The sequence below is a fragment of the Vicugna pacos genome, chromosome 9 (assembly GCF_048564905.1).
Source record: "Vicugna pacos chromosome 9, VicPac4, whole genome shotgun sequence".
Classification (NCBI taxonomy): domain Eukaryota; kingdom Metazoa; phylum Chordata; class Mammalia; order Artiodactyla; family Camelidae; genus Vicugna; species Vicugna pacos.
In genome coordinates, this window is record NC_132995.1 from 22,442,369 (window position 1) to 22,461,020 (window position 18,652).

Consider the following 18,652-nt stretch of genomic DNA (forward strand, 5'->3'; position numbering starts at 1 on the left):
TGGGGGCTTGGCAGCGGGGCCTCGGGAGAGAGAGGAACAGAGGTGTGGAGGGTCCCGGCTACGGAACTAGCTCCTGCACCTTTCCCCGCACCCAAGCCACACAGCTTTTAATTGGGCCCAGGACTCCCTCCTGTCTGGATGTCACCCTGGGCAGAACTTTGAGAATCGAAGCTAAGGGGTGGTCAACACTCACCTAGGGGGTCACTGAGGACTTTGCTCAAGTCCACATTGACTTTTCCAGTCATGTGCCTTCACCTGTTCTTTATCTCAGGATCTGAGAAGCAGGAGCAAGGAACTCATGGAGAGATCCAGGAAGATATCTGACTGTGTTAAGAGACGACAGTCACAGTGGCACGTGGAGCGAAGACACTTGCAGCAAAGTAAAATAACTTCACAACTATTGCATCAGAGCTGCAAGTGTGAGAGAACCTAAGCCTGTCTCAGAGTGCAGGGGACAAGAGAAAAGGAATGGTAAAATTACCACTGACATTTGAAATTTTGTTAAAAAGAATGCTACTGTTAATTGTATCACTTGAATGTATGCAGGTGTTTTTCTATGAGCATTCATAGGTTCACAAAACCCCACCAGCCACTCTTGCTCCCATCTGGTGTGGGCTTTCTCAAGCACAGTGCCCTTCCTGCTTGGGTGGGCCACGCTACTGGTCCTCGCCTGGGGCCGGACTGCTACAGGACACTGAGTCCCCGAGGCACGACCTGGGATACATGACAGGAACATCTCTGCTCTTGGCTGAGGGCCTCCGTTTCCCCCTGCAGTGTAAGAATGCCGGTGACTCAGTTAGAAGCATGCATCCAAGCCATCCTTCCGTGTCATCACCATCTAGAAGCGGTGCCTGAATATTCTGAATTTCTGCAGAATGTTGTTTACAATCACCTTGAACAAGTGAGTGTGTGTCCTCTTTCAAGTGGAGGAATTACTGCCCTTTTCCTGGAACTTACTCACCACTAGTCCATCTGATTTTTCTGTGCTAGGATTCAGTATAGCCTGCTAATAACTCTGCAGTCAGATCTTGAAACCCTGATGAAGAGGATTATTTATTTTCTTTCCTTATATGATAGTATTTTACTTTCAAAATTCTGAGTTTTCTGTTCTTGGAGGAATTTTTTTGTGGTTTGGAGAAACAACTTTGCTCTTACCATCTTTGTGACCTGTTGCTATATGCGTCTCACCTGTCTTCTGTCACTTGTGAGGCGGTTCCATTTGTGACCCTGTCCGGGTTATTCATGTTATAAAACATAAAATCTGTAAAACTACAGAACCCTTTTACTCCGAAGACATTCCACAAATACTCCTTTAATCTGGGTCTGGTTTTAACAAGACACAAACATTAGAACATATACTTGCAGGTTGCCAGTGCAAAATCCCCAAATGAATAGTCTAGCTCAACATCTAAAATCTTTCTTATCTACCTTGGATATGTATGGATAAGTGAAGCAGTTTGCTAAGAACCCAAGACCAGGTTTAGGATACAGGCTGATGTAGCTCAGTGGGTCCTCCCAAGCTGATGCTCTGCCAGAGAGTGGGGTTGAGGGGAGAGGGCGTGCCCTGCCCTCCATGAGCTGACAGTTTCATGGCAAACACCTTCACAAGGTGAAGAAATTGGAGTTTCTTCTATGAACAGTGGGTCTGAAAAGAGCCCAAAAAGCATGGGAGTGACACAATCCCATTTGTCTCAAGTAGGGGAGAGTGGCTGTGGGGCCACTTGGGAGACTCGTGAGTCCAGGTGGGCAGTGTTGGTGGCTTCCACTTGAGCGGTAGGATAGTGGGTAAAAGCAAACAGATTGAAGGCATGTTTAGATGGTAAAAAGAAAGATTTAAAGCTGTCTGTGAAGGTAGGATGGAGTAAGGCCCAGGTTTCTGGGTGGATTAATGAGTTAAATGATGGTCCTGCTGTGTTCTGAGGAGGGAAAGCTGCAGAGGGATTTCTGGGGGAAAACTGATGAGTTCAGCTGTGGGTAAAGTGAAAGGTTGTTAGATGTGTGGTCTGGGATCTCAGGTGAGAGCCAGTAGTGAGTAGGGAGAGGGGAGAGAGACTTTCAAATAATTTTATCTTGTGAACATACATATAAGGATGAGTAATGACACACTTAACCCCTCTATATTCTGTATTTAAAACCCAGTAACATTTTGTTATATTGGTTGCAGGGGTTCTTAATTTTTTAATACAAATAAAATAAATAGAAACAAAATAGTGGAGTTAATGAATATCTTAGAGTTGATGTGTGTCCTTGTATGTATTTTGATTTCTCATCTTTATAAACATAATCTACAAAAAGTTAACTTGCTTAGAATAAGAGTTAAACACAGGGACATGACACACTCTGTTGGGGGTTGAAGGTGATATCTTTGGCAAATTATATAGCCTCTCTTTGCCTTTGTTGCATCTTCTGTGAATGCCCCCGTGCCCCTCATCACAGCTGATTTCCTAGACTAGAAGTTGGGAGGGAGGCTGCTGAAGGGAGTAAGAGGTGGCAACTGCTAGGAACAAAGAAGACAAAGACAAAAACAGATTAAAGCCGAGAAACTGAGTCCTAATACCCTCAAAGGAAAAATAATCCCGCAGTGTTTTGAGCCACTTATCCTAAGGGAAACAAAATCACGTGGATCCAAATCTCTTGAGCATATGTATATTGTGGGTGGGAGGGTATCATCAGAAAAGGGTTGAGAAGAGGCTTTTTGGTTTCCCTTAACGTTTTCAGTAAGAATGGGGTGCAGAAGCAAAAACCACCCGCTACACAGAAGAAGGTGTTGTTTTGTGCGAAACTGACCAAAGTTTGGAAACCAGTCATCAGTGGTGCTGGGAAATGAAGAGGCTTCTGGATTGGGTGGGGCACTTGCTGTGACTTCCAGGTGACCTGCTGGCTGGGGTCTGTGAGGTGGGCAGTAGGTTTGCAGTGTGACCTGGGCATAATCCCTGGCTCTGAGGCTGCTGGTCTGACTAGCAGACCTGGGCAGATGCAGTCTGGGACACCTGCCATGCTGAGGGCGAGAGGAGGGATCCCCTAAGGGGGTGTCCCTGTGAAGAGTAGAAACGTCCTCCTGCAGGGGAGGAAGAGCCTCTGAGCAGCGGGCCGGATGCACAGGCAAGAGCAGCCTGAGCACGGAGATTTCGGGGACCTGGAAGTCATAAAGTGGCCCGAACAGCCTTGTTCCTGAGAAACTGGAGGGAAAAGATGCTGCAAATGCAGGCTAATTTCAGACCCTGTGGTGGGTCATGAGTGATAGGAAAGAACTGGTCAGGCAGGCACGAAAGAACCCTGTGGTTGTCCCAGTTGGGGCGTCACACCAGAGGGAGGAGCAGAGTTATAGACTTTGTCACTTTTTATCTGTGTGACTTTGAACAATAACACCCCACCTCTCTCTATATATATCTTCATCTGTAAAGTGACAGAGTGACAACTCGTGTCATCAGAAGGCTTAGTTTAGCTCTGATCCTCATTGTCCAGTCCTGTCAGTGCTGCCCTGCAAGGTTCTGCAGTGGGTGCTCTTACCCTGTGATGGGAGGGCGTAGAAGGGCATTGTAGCACCCGAGGGCAGGAAGGGGTTGCTTTAAAAGCAGACATGTAGCCTCCTGCAGCTGCAGACCTACAGGCAGTTTGGTTTATGGTCGTGGAGAGTACTTTGGAGGTCTTAGCATCGTCTTAAGACTTGTTTTCCCTTGGGATTTGCCTTTGCAGATTAATGTTGAAGATTTGGGCTTCTGGCAAAGCTGTTTTCAGAGATGGGTATATATGTAACATATAGTATAAAATGAAAGGTTTTATTTAATATTTGGGACTTTGTAGCTGTAGGGAACAGCTCTGTTGGCCTGGTTTCCACGGAGGACACTAGCAGTCGTCAGAGCGTGCGGGAGGGCAGGCAGCCTGCAGTGCTGCTGCGGGGGGTTCTCCCCAGCAGGACGCTCTGCTGAGTTGACTCTTCTCTGCGTTTGGTTGCCAGAGGAGCAGACAGCAAAGTAATGAGTTCTGGTGGGATTGTATAATGACAGGAAGAAAGAGGGAGCCGTAGTTCTTAGGGACTATTACACTCTTTTGGTTCCTGATCCAGTGTGTCCCATTACAGAATTGATGAGTTGTGTCTATTTTGGGACTTGATTGAAATAAACGTGCAGCCTGAATGTTAAGAGTTATGTTTTATTTGTCAGGAGGACTCGAGCCAGGATGACCGCCTCTCAGAACACTCTGAGGGACTGCTCCCAAGAGTAGGGGAGAAGCTAGGTTTATATAGGAGCTTTACAACAAAGACCAGGTAGTCAGAACAATAAAACATTGCTTGTTATCTAAAGAAAGCCAGGTATCTCAAGTTCATGAATTTAATGCTTTTCAATATATGGGAGGAAGCCAACATTTGGGCTGACTGAATATATACTTTAGACAAGCACCTAGCTATCTAGGGCCAGTAATCTGTCCTTTCTTATTCTGAGTCTGCTCAGAGGGCACCGTTGTGAGTGGCTGCAGGCCTGTCTTCACTGGGGGGTGGCGGCAGCCGCTGATGACTTGTTTTCAGCATTCTTTGTTTAGTGACATGGTTGCAATATTTTCATTCAATTTGTAGTGTTTTCATTCACAGAAAATTATGGTATTACCCTGATTATGGATAATCTGGAAGCTTGGAATGGAACCGAGATGGAATTACTGCAGGTAACTTCTACTTTAATAAGCCATGTGTAAACATGAACACGTAGGAAGCATACAAAAGGATTCGGTGGTGAATGGGAAGGGTTTCTGCACGTTACAGGAGAAGGCAAGGCAGAATTCTTCTTCTTTGTGGGCAGGTATGTGAGTCCAACTTTCCTTTCTGAAGTGCTTTCTGAGAACTGTTTATGGTAATGAACCAACATTGACAAACGGTGACACACATTGCATTTAAGAGCTGGCTGGCTTCAACTTGGGTATTGGACAGGTGGAATTCATAGGCAGTGGTCAGGTGGATGGGACAGAGATGGAGCCCAGGCCTGGGCCCATATTCAGGTTGAAATCGCCATTTACTCACCATAGCGCCTTGGACTTGAATGTAACCTCTCTTAAACTGATGGTGAGTCTGTGAAATGGGCATGATAATATTCGTTACTTCCTGGGCTTGTTGTAAGTTCTGAAGATTATTATAGCACACATGAAGCACTTAACACACTGACACTAAGCAGTGTACACTTTGTTCGACCACCACGCTTGGTGTGTGTCAGAGCCTTAAAGGCAGCATGTGTCTGTTTAGGATGCACTGGTAGCCCCTTGGCTACTTTGTGAATTTGGTGATTTCCTTTAATACTTGTAACTCTGTGTGCCATGGGCAGTTATTTTTATGGACAGATGAGGAATCTCAGGGTAAAAAAGACTGTGTAATTTGCCCAAAGTCAGACCATAATTTTGTGTGCAGGGGCCTCGGTTCAGCATGGGCTCCTGGGCCTTCTGCTCTCTCCGTTCAGCACCAGAGCCAGATGTGGGCTCGGCTGTTTCCCAGCCCAGAATATCCGGCAGGCCACAAGACACACCTGGTCCTGTGCTGCTTGAGCAAAATCTCCGGAGGAGAGGCAGTTACAAAAGGGATAAACATAAAAACAGACGACAGCAAATTGTGATCAGCTCTGAGAAGGAAAGGAACACGTCTGGCCGTGCAGAGCTGGGAGCTTTCCCGTCGGGGCTGCTCTGGGGGCGCTCATCTCAGCTAAACAAGCTGTGCTGCTGCACCAAGGCAGGAAGGCAGGGCGCGTGTGGCCAGGTAGACAGGGCCTCGTTGATCGTACTCATTCCTTATTAAGTGGCAGTTGTCACAGGCACTTAACTAATAAACAGATGTTGGCCAGAATCATCACGCATTTTGCTTGGTAGTTTTATTGGCGCCAACTTTGAGAGGAGGTCATTGAAGCTGGGGAGTTTGCTGCATGCCCGTGATTACCATGGAAATACCCCCACTGGTCTTTCAACCTAGACTGGTGTGGCTGTCATGTCCCAGCCCTGTGAATGGCATCGTGCAGCTTCTCCCAAGTGGCCCAAATGACTGACATTGATATGCTTAATTCGTAGGAAATGGTATGTGGCAATAAGAGAAAAAGGTAGTAAGAAATTGGAAAACTAGAAAATAACCAATTCTTCCCCTGCTGGGGGACCGTACCCTGTGTCTCTCACCCCACTCACTGCCTGTCACCTCCTCCCTGCCGACTCCGTGTTCAGAAGCCACTCTGAGCCTTTGAAGAACATTTTGCCTCATGACACTGTTGACTAGGACCTGCGACCTCTCTGTCCCTGGTTAACTCTCTCTTCAAAGCCATTTAAATTTCTTGCAGGCTCCTCCACTCAAATGTAAGAATAGCCCCTTTAAACTTCTTGATGCAGCTCCTTAATGAAGATCTTGGGAAGGAAACCTAGCCAAAACCTGGGAGGTATTCACAGAGTGAATGTAACGTGAGCATTTTTTGACGTTCAGAATCAGAGCGGTGGGAGACACAGGAAGGCCTTTTTAAGTTAGAAAGTGGAAAGAGAAAGGACTCAGGATGTTTGAGACTGAAACATCTCGGTCCCAGCCAGCAAGGTACCTGCGTTCAGGATGGTGTGTGGGGAGTGCAGAGTTCTCAAAAAGAAAGAAGTGGTGGGATGGCAGGGAGGACATTTAGGTACTTAACTGGGGAAGGAAAAAGTTGGCTGAACAATTCATGGTTGAACAAGAGGATTGTGACATGATGTGCTTGTATTTTGGAGAGAAGGATTTTGTGGAGCCAGGCCTAAGGAGAAATCTCTCTGACTGGGGAGTCAGCACAACAAAAAAACACAGAGAACCAGGCAGACCCCATGGCCCCTGATGGGGGAGAGGCTGCCCACCAATTGGAGACCTGGAGGCTGCTTCTGTCCCTTAGCTGGGGCCTCAGACCTCACTTCACATCCCAGTCCTGTTGATACAAGAAAAAATATGTGGGGCATGAGAAGGGCTGTGTCCCAGGCTTCCGTTGAGCCCCTGGGATGTGCCCCACCAGATTTTGTTCCTTGGCTTCATGCAGTAAAGAATTCAAGAACAAGCCAGTGTTGAGTAAAGGTAGATTTATTCAGAGAGATACATTGACAGGCATGAGAAACGTCACGAAGTACGGGGGTTTGATGCTCAGATTAAAAGTAGGCACACACTCCACAGAAATAGTGTGGGCCTTCTCCGAAGAGGTAGAGAGAGGGGTTCCTGGGATGTGGCTCTGTGTTGCTCCTTTTCTTGGGCTTCGTGGTTTCATATGCTAATAAGTAGAAGGACCAGCCTTAGGGCAAGGGGCTGGGATTCCAGGGAGTTGGCCATTTTCCACCCTTTGACCTTTTGTGGCTAGCCTTGTGACTGCCATGATGCCTGGGGCCGTGTTATTCACCATGTTACTATTACAATGGGTGTATAATGAAGCTCAGGATCTACTAGAAGTTAAATCTCTTCATCCTGAGCCTCAAGACCTATTGGGGGTTGAATTCTTCACCATTTTGATGTTAATTGCTGTGGTCTTTCTTGAATGGCTTGCTCTGCCCCCTTCCATCCTGTCTCACTGTGATGACACAGAGAGAGCAAAGGCCGGGCCCTGCGTGTGTTCCTGCATTTAACAGCGGGAGATGTGGGGTGGGCTGAGGATGACTCTGAGTGGTGAGAAATATGTTTCAGATTTTCCCACATGAGACATGGGGACCTGCCAGCAGCCATCGCAGATTTATCTCACGGGCATTATCGCTTGTGTTGTTACGGAAACAACAGGCCAGCCAAGAAATAAGCAGCACTCAGAGGGTGGGAGTACTGAGATTTATTATGCCAGCGGGCTCAGAGGGGCTTCTGTTCCCAAGCCCTGAGCACATCCAAGACGTGCACATGAGGTTTTATAGGGTTAATTACAAGTATGGGGCTTTTAGCCAATAAGGCTCAAACAACAAAAAGCAAGGAATCAGTACACTGAAGCTTATCAATTTGGAACAGATCACGTTACTGACAATTGTTGACCTTGGATTTACGAGTTAGCTTGTTAGCCCAGTAAACTGACACTGAACTTCAGATTTACGAGTTAGCCCAGCAAAACTTAGATCAGTAAACCGACACTTATCACACTTAGATTTGTGACTTAGCTTGTTAGCCCAGCTGGGGTTTTTGTTCACAGTGTCACTCATCTTTTCTATTTTCCTTTTATTTTTAAAGTATTTAATCCAAATTTAATATCAGGATTTTTTTGGAAAGAAATTTCTCTTTTTCTTTTCTTTGGGGCTCTTTTGGGGGGTAGGTAATTAGGTATATTTATCTGTTAGTGGAGGCCCTGGGGCTTGAACCCAGGACCCTGTGCACACTAAGCACACGCTCTACCACCTGCCCCATCATCTTTTTCTTTTTGCTTTAGCTGCCAAGAATCTTACAGCTGAATTTCTAGTCGGCCTTTAACACTTGCCCTGACTTCATGGAATCCATTTTTATGAGTTTACCTCCCCCTGGTTTCATTTAAGTATTGAATCTCCATTTTCTCTTCACTCTCAGTTTTGCCTTTTTGTTGTTATGGTTGTTAAGCTGTGTTTAAAAAATTGTTTAATTTCTCTTTTAGCAGGAGGCTGAAGTAAATAAATATGTAAACAAACATCACACTTAAATGCTTTTATATATTCTAAGCTGTTTAGTAGTTAATTAAAAACCAAATTGAATATTAAAGGGATAACATTTTTAAATTATTTTTTAATTTTTTATAAAGACATAGCTGATTTAAAATATATGTTTCAGGTGTACAATAGATGCTCCATTTATAGTTACTGTAAAACATTGTCTGTATTCCCTGTGTTGTAAGATACATCCCTCTAGAGTGTTTACATTACATGTTGCAGATTGTATAAGAAATTTGGGTAACGCAGAGTCTGGGACGTGGCTGTGGCTGACCCAGGTTCACGCAAACCCTGACTGTCAAAGCTCAGGCCTTCACTCCTGTCTGCAGGGGAGCGAGTGGAGGCAGCTCTCATCAGCGCTGGCACCACACTCTGAGTCGCAGTGACAGCAGTGACTGTGTGTGGACGTGAAAATTGTTGTTCCAAGAGTTTTACATGCTTTTCTGCATTTAATAATTAAAGCCCTCCTGTGAGGAAGGGTTTTAAGTTTTTAATGAATAATACACTTTATTTTGATATTGATAGACTTCAAAACTCCGGAAAATTTACAGGAGTAGTACAATAAATGCTTAGATACAGTTCACCTTAAAGGGCACTATTTGCCCTTTTGTGACGGGCTTATTTTAGCATAAATTTTCAAAGTTCATTCATATTGTAGCCTGAATCAGTACATTATTCTTTTTGTTTGATAATATCCTTTTCCTTTTTTTTCGTTTTTGGTCTATTTAAAAATATTTTCATTGAAGTCTAGTCAGTTTATAGTGTTGCGTCAGTTTCTTGTGTACAGCACAAAACTTCAGTTACATAGGAACATACCTGCATTCATTTTCATATTCTTTTTAAACATAAGTTACTATAAGTTATTAAATATATTCTCCTGTGCTATACAGTATATACTTGCTGTTTATTGTATACATACTCAGCATCTGCAAATCTTGAACTCCCAATTTATTCATTCCACACCCTCTCCCCTCTGGTAACCATAGTTTGGTTTCTATGTCTCTGTGTCTGTTTCTGTTCTGTAGATAAGTTTATCTTTTTGTTCCTTTGTTTTTGTTTTTGTTTTTTTTTTGTTTTAGATTCCACATGTGAGCGATCTCATATGGTATTTTTCTTTCTCTTTCTGGCTTATTTCACTTAGAATGTCATTCTCCTGGTCCATTCATATTGCTGCAAATGGCATTATTTTATTATTATTTTATTGCTGAATAGTAGTCTATTGGACATATATACTACAACCTCTTTATCCAGTCGTCTGTCAGTGGACATTTAGGTTGTTTCCATGTCTTGATATTGTAAATAATGCTGCTGTGAACATTGGGGTGAAAGTGTCTTTTTGAATTACGTTTCCTTACGGATACATGCCCTGGAGTGGGATTGCTGTGTCATCTGGGCCCCCAAGGTTTTGTCTTTTGAGGAACCTCTATACAGTTTTCCACAATGGCTCCACCAAACTGCATTCCCACCACAGTGTAGGAGTGTTCCCAATTCTCCACAGCCTCTCCAGCATTTAGTGTCTATGAACTTCTGAATGATGGCTATTCTGACTGGTGAAAGGTGATACTTGTTTGCAGTTTTGATTTGCATTTCTCTGATAATGATATTGAGCATTTTTTCATGTGCCTATTGCCCATTTTTATGTCTTCATTGGAGAAATATTTCTTTAGGTCTTCTGCCCATTTTTGGATTGAATTGTTTGTTTTTCTTTTTTATCAAGTGTAAAAGCTGTTTACATATTCTGGGAATTAAGCCCTTGTCACTTTCATTTAATGCAACTATTTTCTCCCACTCCATAGGTTGTCTTTTTGCTTTAATTTTTGTTTTCTTTTCTGTGCAAAAGCTTGTAAGTTTAATTAGAACCCACTTGTATATTTTTGCTTGTATTTCTATTGCTTGAGTAGACTGCTCTTGGAAAATATTGTTGAGATATATGTCAGATGTTTTGCCTATGTCTTCTTCTAAGAGGTTTATAGTGTCCTGTCTACAATTTTAAGTCTTTAAGCCATTTTGAATTCATTTTTTTGTATGTTGTGAGGGGGTAGTCTAACTTCATTGATTTACATGCAGCTGTGCAGTTTTCCCTGCACCATTTGCTGAAGAGGCTGTCTTTGCTCAATTGTATGTTCTCACCTCCTTTGTCAAAGATTCAATTACCAAAAGTTTGTGGGACTATTCTTGGTAATTTTGTTTATCCATTCATTGATGGATGGATATTTTTAGTGACTTTTAGCTACTCTGAATGATACTGCTATGAATATTGATGTGCAAGTTTTTGTGAGAATACATTTCCATTCTGTTGGCTGTACAGTTGGCCCACCATATCTGTAGTTTCCACTTCATGGATCCAGATGGCTGATTGCAAAGGGACTTGATCATCCTTGGATTATGGTATCCAGGGTGGGGGGTTCCTGAAACCAACCCCCCGAGGACACTGAAGGATGACTCTACATGTAGGAGTGGAATTGTTCAGCCACATAACTCTAACCTTTTGAGGAAACATCGGGCTCTTCCAAAGAAGCTGCACCATTGCCCCTTTCCAACGGCTGCATATTGAGGGTATCCATTTCTCTGCCTCCTGACTGACACTTGTTATTGTCCATGTTTTGATTATAACCATCCTAGTGAGTTTAAAATGAGATCTCATTTTGATTTTGATTTCGCTAGTGATGCTGACCATCTTTTCAGATGCTTATTGGCCAATTGTGTATCTATTTAAATCCTTGGCAAATTAAAAAATTGGGTCGATTTTCTTTGTATTGTTCAGTTGTAAGCATTTGTTTTATATCCTGGATACTAGTCTCTTATTAGATATATGCTTTGCAAGATTTTTCTCCTATTCTGCAGATTGTCATTTCACTTTAATTTTTTTAAACATTAAAACAATTTCTTTATAGGGGAGGTAATTAGATTTATTCATTTTGTTTTTCTTCCTTAGCACGCACTCTATCATTTGAGCTACCCCTTTCCCCTTTCATTTCACACTCTTGATGTTGTCCTTTGTAACAAATGATTTTAATTTGATGAAGTCCATTTTATCTATTTTGTTTTATCACTTGTGCTCTTGGTATTGTATCTAGGAAGCCATAGCCTATCCTATGACCACAAAGATTCATACTATGTCTTCTTTTAGAAAGTTCATATATTTAGTTTTTACGTTTCTGTCTGTGATCCATTTTGAATTAATATTTGTTATATGAAATACGGGGTCCAGATTCCAGATTCATTCTTTTGCCTTCAGATACCCAGGTGTCTCTGCTCCATTTGTTGGATAGACTATACTTTCAATGGAGTGTTGTTGGCACATTTCTGGAAAACTGACTGTAAATGTAAGTTTCCCCCCAGGATTTTTTATTGTGTCTCATAGATTTCTGCATCCAAACTTATGACAGAAGCATAATGACTTGAGTGCTATAGATTTGCTGTAACCTTTGAGTGAGTCCTCCAAATTTGCTCTTCTTTTTCAAGATTGTTTTGGCTGACCTGGGTCCCTTGCTTTCAATATGAATTTTGGGATCAGTTTTTCAATTTTTGCAAAGAAGTCAGCTGGAATTTTGATAGGGATTCCATTAAATATGTAGATTACTTTGGGAAGTCTTAACATTTTTAACAATATTTTCTACCATTGCATGATCATGGGATGCCTTCCATATATGAAGATATTTTAAATTTTTTTGGTGATACTTCAAAATATTCAATGTACAAATCTTGTAAACTTTTGTTAAATGTATCTCTCATTTTATTTTTTATGCAGTTGTAAATGGAACGGCTTAGCTTCATAAGGGTGGGACTATATATATCAATTTATTTATTTCTAGGATTCCTACATAGCAAATACACTAGGTTTATATTTGCTACATTGATCTATCCACAATTCTTCCCACCCCCGTGTCATAAGAAACCAAGAACCAGCTTAAGCCATCTGAACACCTATGTGGAAGTGAGAAATGAGACCTTTGGGTGGGGTTTGTGTAGATGATACTGAGATCTTATTCAGGATGGCTTCATCTTAATTTCTTTTAAACAATCCTTTCAGAGTACATAGTCAGATACATTAGGAAAATGCTGTTTTGATGTGCGGAGGAGCTAAGACTATAATTTTCAAGTAATTTCTAGTGAGAGTGTTGTACTTGAAACATAATTTGCATCAATCTTTGAAGATTTATGTTTCAGGAGCTTTGAGAAAATAATACCTGTCTTTATTCAATAACTACAACTAAATGCTCAAGCAACATGTAAGAGTTTGAGCAAACTGCTCCCGCCCCGTAGTGCTGGTTGGTTGCAGCTGTAACTGGAGTCAGCGCTTACCTCGCGCAGTACACTTGTGCTGATCTGCTCAAAACAGTTCGTCCAACAGTTTGTCGGTAGTCTTTTAGACAAAGCCATAAAGCATTGATTTAAGGTTGCTGGAATGTAATCTATTCTTATTAATATTAAGTAAGCACATATTGAGTACTTACTGTATGTTGGGAATTGTCCCTCAGCCTCACATGAATATTACTTCTAATAAAACCTCTCATATTTCCCTGTTATTTGCACTTTACAGATAAGGAGACTGAGGATTAGGTCTTCTCTCTTTTGGGGGGAGCTCATTATCAATGATGGGAAGTTGTAAGGAAAAAGATATTGATTCATCCAGAGAAAATATTTTTCTGAGATTCAGTATTGAAGAAGGTAACCACTGAAGAGGGTGATCATTGTTTGAGTGAGACGAGCCCCGGGTTGTACGGAGTCAGCATCCCTGTCCTGGACGCTGCACGTGTAGAGCTGCGTGGTGGGTGAGGCGGCGCGGCCGCGCAGGGAAAGCGGATGCCGGGCCGTTGGGCTGTGCTCAGGCCCGGTGGGGCTTTCTCCTAAGAGCAGTGGACCGTCATTGACAGATTTTAAGTAGGCTAGTGCGATGCTCTCGTAGATCACTTTTGTCTTGTAGAATGCTTAGAAACATTTAGAAGGCTCGGCAGGAGGTGATGTGATGAGTCAGAGTAGGGTGGCTGCGAGGTGTAGCAGTGTTCAAATTTCAAGTGATTTTCAGTCCCAGGTTTGTGGCTCAGTAGCCGTGTCACTTTGGATGACACACCCAAGGAAGTGAAACAATTTATCTAATCAATAGAAGCAGTGATGTACCGAACTCCCAGGACTGCTGTGTAGATCCAGTGAGATAACGTGTGCACAGTGTGCAGCATGGTCCCCAGCACAGAGTCAGTGCTGAGGGAGTGCCAGTGAGTACCTGGTAGGACAGGTGTGGGTGGTGGATCTCGTTGACTGAGGAAATTTGTCCCTGAAGGAGGGGTCTTGTCACATCTGTGAGTGATTGGCCTGAGCTGGGAGAGGCAGGGAGACCTTGCCCCCGACCAAGGGCCCTGGGCAGGATGACTATGGGAGGAACACCGTGAAGTTAGCTCTTTGCAGGTGGAGTTGGAGGTGCCCTTGAGACATCTAAGTGCAGTGTCACAATCACAGAAGTGGTCTGGTCCCGGGCTGTGCATTTTCCTGCTGAGATATTGATCTCTGAACGCGAAGACATACTTTACAGGACAAGTGAATAGTAGTATCATCTCTCATCAAAGCTCACATCTCTTTATTCATCACTCACTTTGCTAATTGGGTACTTACAGAACACACTTCACTGTCCTCCCCTGGGCTCAGGCTCCACAGAAAAGAGCTGGTGAGTCTCCCTCTTTTCCAGAAGAAGACACACTTAGCTGGTAGACTTCTATACCTCGCCAGCCTTAGAATTTTAGGTTGTTGATTTAATTCTATTTTCTGTTGGTCATCTCCTGACAGGAGAGACGTTTTACCTCATGGTCAGGTTTCAATTAGCTGTTACTGAGAATTGCTGGTCTGATCCATAGTGTATTTATTCTATTAACTTTGTAGAGTACTTATCATTTTTCTGTCTTTGCTCTTTAATTTTGTTTGCCCCTTCAATTTTCTATCTTATTTGGGACCTTATTTTATTTTTTAATTAAAAAATGTCTATTAGCAGTTAACAAAACAAAAGCAAAGAAAAAATGCACATGATAGCTAAATTTAGAAAATATCTTGTGTGTTTTCTGTCTCAGCAATGGAGGGTTCTAGAAACTCGTGAAAAGCTTCATTACATAAGTTCCTTTAAATTCTGATTAAGAAATAAAACCTTCCTTCCTCATCTTTCAAGCTGCACAGCTAATTGCCAAGAAAGTGAGGGGAAATTCTCAGAAGCCAAGACAAACCAGAAAGCAGGGATTCCGGGAGATACGTGAGCCTTAGAAGCCCTGGGGTGCCGGTTGGCTCCTGAACTGAGTTTCAGTTGCCCTGGCAGGAGGGCAGGAGGTGAGCCTGTGGTCTCTCACACTGGGAGTTGGATGGCTGTTCTTATATAAGGCCAAGCACATCCTGAGAATCCTGCTTTATAAAAGGTTGAATTAGAAAGAAAAGAATAAAAGCATTCCTCAAGGCAAGGAAGTAAGGAAAGTAAAATTTTTTGGAAGCGGGAAAAAATAACATATCCAAAGTAAGGATTTAGTTTAAAGCTGTTCTGGCATGAGAGTGACCACAAACCCATGGCAGAAAATCACAGCTCCTCCCGGAAAGAGAAGGTGTGTTTTGAATGAATCAGTGGACAGCCATTCTGAAAAAGGCCTCCAGAGTCTTCTGGATCAAGATACTGGACTCAAACACCTCCTTTCCATGGTCTCATTTAAATAACCAGAAAGGTTTTAAAGGAAAGAAGCCATAATCATAGTTCTATTTATTGACATTACTTTATGCTAGGAATTCAAAGGTGACTATGGAGTTGTCTCCTCTTTTATGGACCTTACTTTCTATTTGACATAGTTGGGGAACTTGGTGGAGGGTGGTGTTAGTATGTTGCAATTAACCAGGAGAGGAGTTTAAGAAAGCAGTGAAGGGTTGGTGACATTTTTCGCTGAGGACAGTCCTGTTCAGTTGGTTTGTAATTACAGGCTCGTTGAGTTGTCACTGGAGGGAATTAATCTTAAGGAATTTGGACTTAACTCAGGCCTCTTCAGAATGGACAAGTGAACCTGGAGAAAGACAGTCAAATCTGTGCAGACATTGAAGTTCACTTCAACATGTGGTATCCATGAGCCAAAGATAGGACTAGTAGGCAGCACTTCTTGAGGACAGAGGAGTGGTTTTTAAGGTTCTTCAAGAATGAATCCCAAGGTACCGGGATGGCCAGTTGTCAAACTGTGACTTTGCTCTTTGGACGGTGTATCCACCAAGGGTATTGGCCGTTTATAAGTTTCCATTTCTCCTTAATACATGTCAGGTTATGAGGACGTGGGCATAAACGTTTCACACCTTGTCAAGGTGACTTTGGGTACCTGCCTAGAATCATGGGCACAGTTGCGGCTGCGTCATACATCTTGCCGCACATCCCGCTCCCCGGCTCCGTGATCACGGCAGAGTGGTTCCTTATTGAGCTGTCCATCTCCTCTGTGACATCGTAACCAAACAAAAGATTGGAGAGTATTAGCTTGGTTTTTTTCTTTTCTAACATTCCCTTCAAATTATGATGACTGATAGTGGACCCAGTTACGTTTGCAGATGATTTACAAGTAGGGCTGTCAGTACAAACCTTGTAATCCCCGCTGTGTGATCTAGAGAAGAAAGTTACACTCTTTCCAAATTGTTTTGATGCACTTATGTGGGAAAATGATGTATGTTTGAATATGTATTTCCTCTCTTAATCATCATGGCTAGAGATGAATATTTGTAGACATGGAATGAGTACTCTGTATTTGAACTGTATGGTCCCCTAAATTCTCCCCAGCTTTTTAAAGTCATCACTGGAGTGCTACCTCCAGAGTGCCACAAAGCATCCAACACTGCCTGCTCTTCGGACACTGTAAGTTTCCAAGTTGGAGAAGGCTGCTGGCTGGTGAGGCATTCTCTCGCACATCTCTGGTTGGGTGATGTGAGCTGAGAACACAAGAATTGGCAGACAGTAACTAACCACGATCACGTCCATTTCTGGAACACTCATGGAGGATTTTACACCTATGCTAGTGGAATACGTTATTTCATTTAGTTTTCCCAAAAATCATAATTAGATTTTATCACCTGTATTAAAAAGGAAACTGTCAAAGCGAGTGACGTGCAGACTTTGGACTGGAACACGGGTCTTTCTGATCCCTGTCTCTGTTCCCTCCCCGGCCTATCCTTGCAAATGACCAGGAGACTCTTCCTCAGTCTTGAGTTTCCCTCTGATGTTACCGCTCTCTTTGTTTCTAAGAGAGGAAAACAAGTCTAAATTTACTTTCCAGTTGGAAATGGAATGGAGAGTTAACGTTGGAAGCCGGGAGAATCTGTCCTGTGATGAAGTGGTCTCCGAGCCACTTCCACTGGGATGTCACATCACTGTCTGGGCCCCTTGCTCAGCCTGTGCACAGGTGACAGTGCAGTTGTGCCGAGCAGTCCTCCCGGACAGGGCAGTGGGTTGGAAATGAGTTTGGGGATTTGGTTTCATTACACAAGTTCCTGAGGGCCTTGACCTGGCACTTCGAGTGGGAGCATTCCCTGTCCCACAGACTGTGCTCTGGGCCCGTGCAGACCTGACGTGGCCTCAGCCTGAGTCTCAGGGCCCGTGGTGATGAGGGGCATTTTAGCCCAGGGTCTGCCGGAGGCTCTGAGAATACTGGGCTGTGGGACTTTGTCCAGGATGATAATAATTCCTCCCCGAGTTTCAGATTTCCTTGCCTGTGAGCCGGGGTAGTAGTTGTTTCTGAGATGATTGTAATGATTCAGTAATGGGCGCAGCGTGTGCTGACAGGTAGCTGGGTGCTTTAGGAGCAGAAGTCGCAGTCACTCTGTCAGCCTCTCCCTGTGCGCTCTGTGCTTTGAGAAGTTGTGTGTTTGGTGAAAGTCCCGCCCAGACCCTAGGGTCTAGATGAACTGTTGTTCCTTTACTTTCCCTTCCTTTTCCTCTTTCCCTTCTCTGTGTCCCATGTTTAGGTAGCAGATTCCTCTATTTCAGGGAATACGGGCTTTTCTAGTAAAGGGACAGGTGGAATGCGGAGAGGTGGGGCCCAGAGGGGGTCTGGAGTGTCTGCACAGTGCTGCTTCCCTGCGTTTCTGCATCCGGTCCCATCAGTGCACTAAGTCAGCCTTCCTCTTCCTTCCTGTGTCATCGGGTCTCTGTTTTAAGGGAAAACCATTTTTATGGGTCTTTTTTCACTTACGTGTTTCATTCAGATGCTTGTTGCTTTTCTCCCTGTGCTTCAGCGTTCTGAGGAGAAAATTCAGCCGTGCAGCATCCTCTCCGAGCTCTATGAGTTGATCGGCTTCCACTGCAAGTCCACCTTCTTCAAGCGGGTGGCCCCCGTGCGGCACGCGGCCCCCGGCATCCCGGAGCCTGGCGGGAAGGCCTGCTCCCGACTCCTCCTGCAGACGCTTCCTGGCTACAGTCTGTCACTGGACTTGCAGGACTTCAGCAAATGTGTTGGAACTAAAACATTGCTTCAGCCCCATTAACCATGCCTGGTTTGGGCCCTGCTGTCCTGCCTCATCAGGGTGAATCTTGATTCATTTAGAACAGGGCTCAGCAGACTTTTCCTTTCAAGGGCTTGGGGGTAAATATTTCAGGGTCTGAAAACCTCCTGATCTCTGGTGCAGCTGCTCAGCTCTACTGTTTAGATGCCAGAACAGCCAGATAGTCCACACACCCATAGAGCTTTATTAACAGCGGTGGCTGGGGCTGGATTGGGTGTATGAACTGCAGTTTGCCCCCACAGCCTCCTCAATATTGACACCTGCACCAGAGTGTACATTTGTGACAATGGGTGAACCTACACTGACATGTCATCATCACCCATAGCCCATAGTTGACACTAGGATTTACACATTGTGTTGTGCACTCTGTGGGTTTGGACAGATGTACAATGACATGTATCCACCATCACAGCATCATACAGAGTCGTCTGTCTTAGTGACCTTAAAATGCTCCGTGCTGCACCTCATTCATTGCTCTTTCCCCTCTAGCCTCTGGCAGCCACTGATCTTTCAGTCTCTGTGTTTTTCCCTTTCCCAGAACACCATACAGTTG

General features: G+C 43.8%; 1 long non-coding RNA gene across 1 annotated transcript; it reads left to right on the top strand.

Moving 5' to 3' along the window:
• Positions 1–350: 350 nt before the first annotated feature.
• Positions 351–17,954, top strand: LOC140698405 (uncharacterized). The gene is made up of 3 exons (XR_012076189.1): positions 351–471; positions 775–901; positions 17,833–17,954. It is a non-coding gene; the product is annotated as an uncharacterized lncRNA (long non-coding RNA).
• Positions 17,955–18,652: the final 698 nt, after the last annotated feature.